Source organism: Poeciliopsis prolifica, unplaced genomic scaffold (assembly GCF_027474105.1).
Source record: "Poeciliopsis prolifica strain line A6 unplaced genomic scaffold, Auburn_PproV2 SCAFFOLD082, whole genome shotgun sequence".
Taxonomy (NCBI): domain Eukaryota; kingdom Metazoa; phylum Chordata; class Actinopteri; order Cyprinodontiformes; family Poeciliidae; genus Poeciliopsis; species Poeciliopsis prolifica.
The window spans coordinates 1-12,759 of NW_026562457.1; the positions used below are offsets into that span (position 1 = coordinate 1).

A 12,759-nucleotide genomic window follows, 5' to 3' on the forward strand; every position below is an offset into this window, starting at 1 on the left:
CTGGACTTACTGGGAAAATCACCTCATCGCTCCGTAACAAGCACTCGTCTGCAGCCTCATGACATCACTTTCTGACTGCTGTCATTTTACTACACTTTCCTTACGGATCAACAAACCACCGACCAGAACCAGAATCTGCAGGTTCAGCACATTTTTTATGCCAAAACAAAAATGAGATCCTGTCATTTATTTAGCTTTTAATGTCTGAACAAAAAATTTAATAAATTATAATTTTTTACGGCGTCTATTTCTGGTTTAAAGTGAAGGAAGGAAGATGAATGCATGAATGGATGAGTCCAGATTCCTTCCCTCTCTCACCTTCTTCCTGAGGATGACCCGTTGGGTTTTTGGGTCCACGTCCAGAACCAACTCTGCGCCGCTGCCCAGCCGCTGCTTCCCAGCCGGTCTCCGCTCCGGGTTCCTGCTCCAACAGAACGACTCGGTTAGCTCAGCAGAAACAGTCGGCTGGACCTGTTCGCGCAGCGGGTCGGCCGGCGGGTCGGCCGGCGGGTCGTACGGGTCGTACGGGGAGGTGTGCGTGGCGACGATGTAGATGAAGTTCTCGTAGTACAGCTTGTTGTATTCCCTGAAGAAGTTCATGTTGGCCGTGACCTCGGACGACCCCGCCCCCTTCACGTTGAGGGGATGCACGCGGCAGCGTTGGCTCGTCGCAGGCGTAGTCCATCACCGACGCCGCCTTCACCTCGGACTGCAGGCGCAGGTCGGCCACGCCCTGCTGCCAGAACTGGATCGGAACCTGAAGGTCAAACATCCGGCCGTTAACAGCTCCATCTGACGGCTGCTACGAAAACACGTTCACTTCATAAACGCTGAGGATGAATCTCTCAAATCAGAAACTTTTAGCCAAACTACAACGGGATGTTTCCTTCTTATGTCGTTTAGCAGGAAACGACATTTTTTGATCATAGTGCCATTGATCCATGGCCTCCATTTTGTATTTGTTTATTTACGTTTGTCATGTATTTTATGTTTTTGAGACATGGAACTGATCCAAATACAAGGAAGAAAGAATTAGTTCAAAATAGAGCAGCTTGTCTTTCTGAGAATCGTTCCAGGTAAAAATATTACCAGGATGCAAAGCATCATGTCGGCCTTTGGTTAAAATGAGGTTATTTCAGAAATTAATGTTTTATAATCAAACTGTCATGCAGCCAAACTGTGCAGCATTTAAAACAAGGCGGTTTTCCTATTGAATAATGCAACAGGAATGCTGCACAGACGTTGCTAATTTAGAGGAATAAAAAACTACAACAAATTACAGAGTTTTTAAAAAGCCTATTTACTAAAGTGAATATTTATGCCTCGTCACAAATGTTTTAATGAAGTTTTTTGTCATAAAAGTTTTTTTCTGAGGATGTGGATCCCAGGAACAGTAGTCATTGTCACGGCAACAGCTCAAAACACAAAACAAACTGCAGAAGTTTAAAGAAATACTAACAGTTCACTTTATTCACAGGTATCATCAGTGGTGGGCACAGACTTTTAGCACACTTAGCTTCCCATAAATAAGTTTCAAAGTGGTAATTAAGCTGGGTGTTTGGTAAGCGAGACGGCGGCGGCGGCGTACCTCCGACATGTTGTCGATGCGTAGAGGTGGAGGCAGCTGATCCGTGTCCGTGAAGGAAATCAGGTAGGTGACTCCCTTCAGGCTGATCTCAGTCCGCAGGAAGAAGCACTTCCCCAGCGTGTCTCTGTTCACAGCAACACATCCTCAGTCAGGAGGAAGGAAGGACACCAGCACCACCAGCACCACAGCACCACCAGCAGCACCAGCAGCAGATCATCAGCAGCAGCAGCAGCATCAGCAGCAACAGCATCAGCAGCAGCAGCAGCAACACCAGCAGCACCACCAGCAGCAGCACCAGTTTATTTAAAAGCTTTGGTAGTTCTCTCCAGAATAAAACGACTGTTTCGGCAGGTCAATAAGCCATTTCTTATTCATCATTCAGCAACGGCTTTGCAAGTGATGTGAGCAAACGAGTGAACAGAATCTGCAGAAACCAAACTGCCGGTTTTACCTCATGTTGATGTGGAAGGACTTTGGCTTGTTGACCTCGAAGCCCCCGGACCAGGTGCATTGTGGGACGTCCATGAGCCGCACACACAGCAGCTGGTCGTAGTCGTTCCGGGGCCAGTGGAAAACCACGCTAGAGCCCGGCAGGGTGGAAATGTACCCCTCAGGGTTGGAGGCGCCCTGAAAAGCACCATTAGTTGTTGATGTGTAATTCATGAGAAAGCTCATTTTCACCACTTTTTAGGGCATGTTTGAGTTTTCTACGGCGGCTGACGGGTTCAAAACGTGCAGCAAATGCATGAATGATGCAAACAAAAAACAATGCAGCAGAAAAACTTTGTAAATGAAAAGCAACAGCAGAAAATAGAAGCAAGAGGGAAAATCGCTCCACAAAGTCCTCCAGACCACTAGAGGGAGTCTGGAGTCTGTAATATTGAAACTATAATGCATATTTTCTTCTGGCCATCTTGCTAAATTATGACATCCATTCTTTACTGAGCGTTTGCTCCCATATGATCGACTCCCTCTACTGGTCTGGAGGACTTCAGTTTGGAGCATTTTCTACTTGCTGTTGTTTTTATCACAGTTTTCCAGTTTGCTTCTATTTTCTGTGATTGCAGCATTTTTCTGTTGCATTTGTTTGTACCTGTTGGAAATAATAAACGTCATGCATCACTGACATCCTTCTTCACATTGGACAGAAGGACTCAGAGCTTGTTAGGAAAAGGAGAGATTTCAGGAAAATGTATCAAATCGAATGATTTACCCAGCATACCATCATTAAGCAACTTTAAGGATAAAAATCCCCATTTTCCATCACATTTTCCAGTTAAACTCCTCAACAATGAGAACTAATAATCTGTTCTCACCTTTCCTCTTGCAAACTCTCTCTGAGCGAAGGCCAGCTTGTGTGTGGAGTGGTTATCCAGCAGGTAGCGGGGGGCAAAGGTCACTATGTGGTGTCTCTGTAGTTTCCTTCCCTTTACGCACGTCTATTCCTGCAGGAACGATTGAGGAAACGGTCACTGCTGGGTTTAAGTAACACTTCTACAGTTCACTCACCAGTTGCAGCAGAATTCAGAGACCCAACATGCATAAAGAGTTGGAACGATTATTCGTGATGAATCCATTTTTTAAGTAATTGTTAACTAATTTAGCTTATTTAGTGGCGTATAAAACTCAACAAGGTCGTTTACTGACAGAACAGCACAGTAATAAAACCAAAACTGAACAAATGTATTTACTTATTTAGAAAGTGATTTAATTATTTTTATATTTTCCCAAATAATTTAAGAGAGTAAATCTAAAATCTGCTAAATGTGACAGTATTTCTGGTTAATCTTAAGACAAATGAATAGAATAATCAATTACTAAAATAATTATTTGTTGCTCCCTACATGCATGCTGCTGATTCGGAGTAACTGAATCATTAAATCCATTGATTATGTATCAGTCTGATTACATTACAGAAGGTGACCAGGTCCTGCTGCTTCATAGAGGACAAATCCTGAAACTGGTGACTTAAAGAGTCAACAGCCCCAAACAACATGGCGGTTTGTTTTCAGCACAAATGTCTGTTTAGCTCTGAGATGTGGCTTCATTGGTCTCTGATCTTAAATCTGACGCAGAGCATCTTGCCTATGTTGTAGATGAGTCCCGGTTTGTTCCCCGGCAGGGTGACGTTCAGCGCTCGGACTCCGCTGCCTCCGTCCAGGGAGAAGCGTTGGCACCAGCCGGGAACGCCGTCTGGGTGGATCCCTTTCCCGATCCGCATTGTGCACCTGGAGTAAAGACGGGCAGGAATGAAGCAGGAATGAGAGAAACCCCGGTTCCTCTGGCAGCAAAGAGCAGCGTTGGTTTGCTTACATGGACGGCTGCTCCTTGTCTGTGTAGCAGAACAGCAAAGGCTGAGGCTGCGGGCCAACTCATGCTTGAACTGCCCCGCCGCGTCGGTTTTGGTGTTGTCCTGACGGAAAATCAACGGCAGACCTGAGGAACCAAACAGGGAAATGATTAGTTCAGCAAAATCTTTCACATGCAAGATACAAGAACCGAACGTGGCACAGATGCTCACAGGGACTTTTTGAAAAAGAAGAAATTTTGATACTGAAAAATACAAGATGGCCACCATGGTTGTCAAGGAAAATTCGTTTCTCCACTAGATTTGCCAATATTTATGAAAGACAAATACTCTTTGTGTAAGATCAATTCTTGGACCCATAGAAATCACAATTTTTCATTATTTTGGATTTTTCAAGATGGCCGACTTGGTTGTCATGGAAAATGATTTTTTTACAAAAAATTACTATTTTAGTTCCAATTTGTTTTCTGGGTTGCAATAATATGAGTCTCTGCATCTATTGCTGGTAGTGAACACGGCTAACTACGTAGCTAGCAGCTAATCCACTAAACAAGAATCTTAGCTCTGCTAACGCTAAACCACAAACCACACAAAAAAATTACTGGAAGCAATTCTAAATCACTAAAAGCATAAAAATTACTTTAGCTAGTGCTAAATTGCTAATTATAAGAAATAACTACAGCTAATGCTAAACTACTCAACACATTTTAAAAAAACTAGCAGAAGTTAAAGCAGTGCTTCTCAATTATTTTCCGTTACGCCCCCCTAGCAAGAAAACTATTCGCGCCCCCCACTCCCCACCGTGACTATCCATCTCTGCATAACATTTTTTCATTAACATTAAAGAAAAAAAGAAAGACATGTGGTCAAACTTACAAAGAATAACTTTATTAAATTGTGTTTTAAGTCTGCAACAGAAAAGATTTTAAGTGCATCAATGCCTGAAATTAAAAATAAATAAATCCATGTCTACTGCTGCAGCAATATCAGCTCCTCTGCTATGGTGTGGGTTTTTTGCACTGCGCAATTTGTACGCCACCTTATATGATGCTAGCAGCGCTCGATGGTTTACTGAAGTAGCCTTCACAAAGCGGGATGACTGTTGGCAATATTCAGCACGTTTTCGCTGAAAAAACTCTAGCGGCTTATCGGCGTGATTGGGATGTAACGTATTTAAGTGACGCGCTAATTTATTTGGCTTCATGCTGTCCGCTGCGAGCATTTTTAGACACAGCAACACAGCGGTCTTTCCTCTTCTCCAACTGTAGTCACAGTGAAGCCAAGCGCTAAATACGCTTCGTCGTATTTCCTCTTCTTAGCTTTCGGTTGACTTTCTGTTGTCTCATTATCTTTGTCTCTCTCCGCTTTTCTTTTCATCCCTGTGAAAAACTTTTTCATGTTGGGGTTGTTGAATAACGGAGGCCATAGACAGAACGCAGTCGGAGCTTTTTGTTGACTTAACACTGCTAACCAAGGCAAACCTGTTGTCTTGTAAGTCGTAAAATGTTGCACTGTCGCAAACGTGACAGAAGTAACAATGAGAGCGCCACTGCCGCCTACTGTGCGCAATTACACTTTATACTAGTACGGCCAAAAAAAAAAGCCTGTTCCCCAGGATCACGCGCCCCCCCAGGTATCGCACCGCGCCCCCCAAAGGGGGCCCGCCCCACTATTTGAGAAGCACTGAGTTAAAGCATTAAACTTGAAGACAAAATGTTTTAGCAGACGGTACCGCTATACCTGCAGAAAAATTACTGGATGCTAATGCTAAACTGTTAGCCACATGACAAAAATTAGCAGAAGATAATGCTAAAGACAAAAATTATTTATCAAAGCTACTGCAAAACATGTAAAAAATTATCTGAAGCTAAAGCTGCATCTCTAAAAGCAAAAATGATTGGAACTAATGCTAACAATTGAGAGGATCATCACTCCGTCTCAGATATTTGGCTTTTTCCAGTCGATGTTGAAAACGTGATGTTGCAAAAAGTTCATGAAAGTAATGGAAATGGAAACATTTTATGAAAGTAAATGGAACGGCGGCCATGTTGCACATACTGGGAAACAAAAATTTTTTATGCTTATATCCACATTTGAAAGCTTTTTCCAGTGACGTTGTGCATTATTTAGGTCATCAGCAAACTAAAGCCTAAATCTGAGGTTTACCGACCGGTCTTGTTGATGAGCCAGTAGGGAGCAGAGACCAGGATCTTCAGCGCTCCTTTTGCTCTCAGGACGATGCGGATGGTGAGAGACTCAGCTGCTGCCTGTTGGTGTCGTACAGCCTCATGCCCACCATGTAGTTCTGAGTGCCAGGAGAATCACCAGCTCTTTGCAGTCGGGAAATTCTCCAGATGGACTCCTGCAAACACATCGGCCCAGCATGAAACCGGGCCGGTTGCTGGGGGCTAAAGACCAATCAGAGAGCGAGTTTCCCCACCCAGCTCTATGTTCTGGGACGTGTCCGCAGAGTGAAGCACCGCCTCATCTCTGGGCTTCAGAGAGCCTCTGATGTCGGTTCCTTTGATGTAGAAGTGGAGGTCACAGGGCAGCAGGTTGTTCAGCACCACGGTGGGCAGCAGGTAGATGGTATGACCCGGCTGCCGGTAGATCTGCTGAGCGCCGCCCGGAAACCTGCGGCTTCGCCGGCTGCTGCGCTGGAAAGTTCTCCTTCTTGATGACCACACAGAATCTGCAAAAAATCAGAATATTTTCATTAAAGCTAATAAATACCAGGAATGGTTCTGGGGTGGCGAGAAGAAAACAATGCATTTCAGGGTCTTTGCAGGTTCCACCAACTCAAATGTAAGGCTTTTAGAGACCAGTATGAATTAAATTCAAGAACTAAATCACTACAGAAATGTAGAAAAGAATCAAGTTTTTTTTCACAGAACACGATGTTGCATCGTTTAGGTTGCAACTGACCCTGGTGACATATTTAAACTTAAAGATGCAAAAACGCTCGCTAGCTAACTAGCAGGGGTGTTTTAGCAGCTAGTTAGCTATTAGCCGCTAATTTATTTTACTTTTTTTTTCCAGAGAAAACTGAAGAGAATGCAACGTTGAGTCTAAACAGAGGAGCAGCAGTTTATTTCAGGAAGCGAAACGTCATTCATTCTGTGGTTTTAACAAATGGAGCTGGAAGACGTTCTGCGCGGCAACATGGCCGCCGTGCTGCCGCCAGCTGAATGGTTGCCATGGAAAATGAAGGCTTTCTTAAACATGCACGAAAGAATCACAGCAGCACTCCAGGGAATAACATTATAAAATAACGTGAAGCTCCAAGAAGTTGATTCCACGTCACGCTGCCCCTTTAAGACATTTGAAGGACTTGATGATTTTACTTGTTAAGGCTGCGTGAACAACCAGCATTTACCTGAAGCTGCGTTCGACTGACTCATCAAAATCAGCTGACTGGCAGTCCCTCTTGCTGCTTTTGACCTCTCCGGGTTGCTCCACGCTGGTCCAGTGGATCGGAACCTTGCAGAAGAACAGACCCATGCCTTGAGGCCGGGCCTGCAGCCGCCAGGTGGTCAGGTGGAGGGGGATGGCTAACGACTGGCCGGGCAGGATGGGAGGCAGCACCACCGGCTCTGTACAAAAACACAGAACATTTAAAACCGTTCTGCATCCGATTCTCCCAGCAGGGTGTGAGGAAGGAGTCTCACTGTCGGGTGCAGAGGGACTATCCAGCCTGATCTCCATCTGAACATCCAGGCATTCTTCACCATCAGGGCCGAGCGCACGGTGATGACCTTTCGGGCGCTGCCCTCCATGGTGATGGCGAACACCACCCTGACGGGGCAGCTCTGAGAACTGTGGGAAACGACCACAGAGTGAAATCTGTAGAAAAATTTGCTATGCTTGAGTCAGGAAAACTAAAATAGGGATGTGATGTTCGATAAACTCTGAGGGTATCGCATTTCAGAGGTCAGTTATGCTAGCTTGACTATGAGAACCTAACATGTGGATGTGCTGCAGAACCCTTTACTTTTTTCAGGATGTTTTTGGTTAACGAACGTACATAAACATGAGGGTGGATGATGTTGGTCCTGCTGATCGGGCTGCCGACCTGCCGGCAGAGAGATGGAAAACAACATGGCAGAGCGGCTCTGTAACCGTCACAGACATTCTGCTACTTTGGGTTTGTTCTCACAGTGTTTGAGGAGTTTTTCTGTCGGAGCAGCGTATCGGAAGAAACCCCCACTTTCTCCACCGACACCGGCTCACTTGCTCCCAGCCACAGACTCTGACCAGCAGCTGGTGGAGCTTCAGCTCATGAGTGTGTCTGCAGGAGAGGGAGAGAGGAGGACGAGAGAAGAGGAAGAGGAGGACGAGGAAGGCAGAGAGGTCAGAGATCCAGGTAGAGTGTTGATTGGTGCCATTAAAAGGATGTGAGCTCAGAGTGGACTACTGCTCCGAGTCAGAGACAGATGGAGAGACGGACAGATGGAGATGGACGGACGAATGGACGGACGGACGTACCGGTGACGTAGCTTCTCTCGGGCCTCGAACTCGAAGGGAATCTCCTCGCCGGGCAGAACCTCCCTCCACTGACTGAGGTTGTGAGCGTCTTCAGTTCGTGAACTCTGGAGGTCAGAGATGGAGTCAGCGCTGCTGCTGTGGGACAGCGCCACCCTGTGGAGACAGAGGGAAGAGTGCATTCATTACTGGAAGGAGGGTGAGAGGATGGATGGACAGGTGATCGGTGCTACGATTGGTCCTGTGCTGTGATTGGTGCTGTGATTGGTCCTGCGCTGTGATTGGTGCTGTGATTGGTCCTGTGCTGTGATTGGTGCTGTGCTGTGATTGGTGCAGTGATTGGTGCAGTGATTGGTGCTGTGATTGGTGCTGTGATTGGTGCAGTGATTGGTGCTGTGATTGGTGCTGTGATTGGTGCAGTGATTGGTGCTGTGATTGGTGCTGTGATTGGTCCTGCGCTGTGATTGGTGCTGTGATTGGTGCTGTGATTGGTGCAGTGATTGGTGCTGTGATTGGTGCTGTGATTGGTTGCAGTGATTGGTGCTGTGATTGGTGCTGTGATTGGTGCAGTGATTGGTCCTGCGCTATGATTGGACGTACCTCGTGGGGGTTGTGGTCGACGTGGCGAACCACATGGTGCAGCCTGTGTGGTTTCGGAGGGCAAATGGGACAACGGCTGCCGCCTCTTTGATATCTTCACATCTTTGGAGAAAACAAAGAATCTGAGAGCTACATTTGCAGACCTATAACGAAATATAATTTATAAATTGTAAAGTGTCAAAGCAAAATAAGCCACAAATTCTGGATAATCCAGAAATAAGTTGTAATTAACGATTATTTTAGTAATTGATGATTATTCCAGTGATTCATCAGATTCAAAAATTTCACTTGCTGCAGATTTTTCATCCACTTCAGCTTATTTTATTAAACATTACAAATGATCATGTGAAAAGCTGACATATTTCTGCTGATCTCTTGATTATTTATTTTATTAATAATTAGATAGCAACAGCTGCTTAATTTGAGTTTTGCGTTACAGATTTTTGACCCTAAAGCTAAAACTCTGCTACTTATTTACAGACAGAGAAGGTTTTTCATCATAAATGGAAAACGTTTATATTTTGCACATTTTGGCTTAATTCCTGATTTGACTGTGTTGTTGTTTCAGCATATGGTCTTTATTAGGCTCTGTGTTCTCCAGCTGATGATTAATTGATTACTAAATGAGTTGGTTTCAATAACAGATTAATTAATTGGACTAACTGTCTCAGCCCTATAGTCATTAATCATTTATATTTTATCGGACCGTGAAAAGTGCTTCAGACATGAAGAGCGAAGATGCAGAGCAAAGTATAGAGGGGAAAAGGTGAACTGGGAGCGTTGACAGAGGAAAACATGGCCGCACACTCAGAATGTCCCGCAGATTCTTAAAACAACCTATTTTTTCTGCCAAGGAAACATCCGACCAGGAGGATCCGGTGATGTTTTCAATGAATTATCACATGAACAAACTTATTCACATGTGATTTTAATCACATTTCTATTTAATGAAAACACAAAATCTTACCTGGAAGTTTTGGTCGGGTTTATAGTGCAAACATCTTAGAACATTTGATACAAGACAAAACTAATTTGAAAATAACTTTTAGCAACATATAAGGGTCAATAATTCCTTATATTGATAAAAACAGATATAAGTGAAATAATCTGCCATTGGAACCAGTATTTTTTAATTAATATGAGGAATTATTGATTTGACAGCAGCTCCTATTTTTGCTGAAAGTTACTTGTAAGTTAGTTTTCTAAGATATCTGCACCAGAAACTCACAAAAACACTTCGTGAGATTTTGTGCAGACGAAGTAATATTTATCCAACGCTGTCCTAACTTTTCCTGATGCAGAAGAAGTGTTTCCTTTCTGCTGAATCCTTCAGGTGGTTAATGATTGCTAAGGGTGAAAGTGCTGAATCTGACTGGTACCTCTGGAGGAGAGTCTGCTGCTGGAGGCTCGTCAGGCTGGCTGTGCTCCTAGTTCTAAGGTGAGTCAGAGGCGCACCTGACCGCAGAGAGACACGGTTACAGGAAACAGAGAGACAGGAACAGGAAATAAAGACACAGAGGAACAGGAAATAGAGACAGATGGACACAGAGAAACAGAAACAGAGACACAGAGGACACAGGAAACAGAGACACAGAGGAAACAGGAAACAGAGACACAGAGGAAACAGGAAACGGAGAGAAAAATGGAGGAAACAGAGTCAGGAAACTGACAAAAGGGTTCACGCTCCATTAGCCCTGTCCTGCTTTCTGTGCTGCATGTTATTCATCCACATCAAGATGTTTGACACTGAAACTCAAACTTATATTGTATTATGTTGTTTTTCTGCCACATCATCTGGGGCCACTGATAGTCCTGAAAGTACTGCAATAAAATAGGAAAACGTTTCTCGTTCCAAGCTTGTTTTTGCTCAGCGGTTCCAGTGAGGAACTGCGTCTTTTAATTGATAAGCTCTGTTGTGTGTTTGACGGGAGCTCACTCTGTCCAAAGCCAGGCGGGTCGACCGAGGACTCCAAGCACTGGGGGGCGGAGACGGAGGAGCCGGCTCTTCTGCCTTACAGTAATCAGCCATCCAGGAAGTCTTGGTGGTTTGTACTGATCTGGACGGGTCACAGGAAGAGGAAGACGAGTTTAGTGCTGAAACGATTCATCAGATTAATTGTGTGGAATTGATCATTTCAATAATCGTCAATACAGACTCAAAAAAGGTAATTTGCTGAAAGGAAGCTCACTGAGCAGCAATTTAGTCAAAATTGAGAGTTATGTGTGCATACATCTTGAATTTAAGATAAAAGCTAAACATATTAGTCTGAAAGTATGTAAAACCCAAAACTCCTCAAATGAGTTTTATAGGTTCACCTGGTTTGAATTCTGTAAAAATGTCAGATTTCTATCCAATTATTAATTAGCTAATCCAATAAATGATCACCAGATCAGCCCCGACTCTGTGTTGATGTTCAACCCAGCAGAAAAGCCACATGTTGATGCAAGAAGGATTTTCAAGCTGCAAATTATCTTATTTAAAAAGAAAATGTCATATTTGCTTATTTTTCATCATTTATTTCTAAAATTGCTTAAAAAAAAAGCTTAAACAAAAACTGTTCCATTTTCTTTATACGATTAATCACCAGAACAATTGATTAATTGTCAGAGTGATCGATTAATCGATTCCTAAATGAATTGTCGGTCATCTCAGACTCACCCAGCAGAACCGAGGTGATGTTGACGTCCAGCCTCTGCTTCGCTCGGACGCCGATCTTGAGGCGTGGAGGGTGGAGTCGGCCAGCAGCCTGGTGCTGCCAGGACAGGACGCAGGGCCAGGGCTCGATGAACGGCTCCCAGCCTGCAACACACACACACACACACACACACACACACACACAACACACACACACACACACCACACACACACACACACCACACACACACACACACACACACAAACGCTGAACCTGAATCCCGTTCACTTCTGGTCCAAACACCGGGACAAAGGTCGGTGCTGGCTGGACTCGCTCTGCGCGGTTCCGGCCCGTCGGGTCACACAGCGTTCAGGAAGTTCCTCAGTCGCTTTTCACAGTTGGATCAGAGCTGCGGCAACAACCCTGCTTCTGCTTGAGCAGGAGATCGAAGCTGCAGCCTCATCGGAAATCAAACCCGACGCTTAGTGACCAATCGAAGCAAATTGTTCCTCCATTGTTTAATTGTAAATTTTCAATTCCACGGAAAATTTGGAGCGACATTATTATCCTAGCAAAGCTCCCGAAATGAAAAGAAAAAACATGAACTGATCGCATAATTGGCCATGTTTCCAGCCAACTTTTAAATGTCGCACAAAGAAAAACAGTGAATCAGTTTCCATCTCCTGGTTTGAAGCAGATCAACCACAGGCCTCATCGTTTCGTTGACTCATGGCTGTAATAAACAGGAAGGAGAGATTTCAAACGAACGTGGAGAAAGATGGAAAGACTTTTCTGGAGGTCTGAACTTTGACATCTTTTAAAGATGGGAACGTTTGCTACATTTCGGCTATAGAAGGAGATGGAAACGTGTCAGAAAAGATCAAATCCGCCTCAAGAGACGTAGGAATACAAGAGGCTCTAGAACCTCCAAAGGGAGGAAACTCCATGTTGGTGTCTGACCGTTACTTCCTGTTTCTCACAGTCATGTGTCGCGTCAACGTGTGATGACATCACGCTTTGTGTCGCTGCAGACCAGGAGGTGGAAAACTGCCTCATCCGCAAACGTTTAAAATGTTTGTTCAAAATCCGAATGACAATTTGATGGAAAGAAAGCTGAGTTAAAGAATACCACGATGTCCAGTTAC

At 44.3% G+C, this 12,759-nt stretch overlaps 1 pseudogene; it reads right to left on the reverse strand.

Moving 5' to 3' along the window:
* Positions 1–318: 318 nt before the first annotated feature.
* LOC129352909 (intermembrane lipid transfer protein VPS13D-like) overlaps positions 319–12,759 on the reverse strand; it is a 36,094-nt pseudogene continuing 23,653 nt past the window's right edge.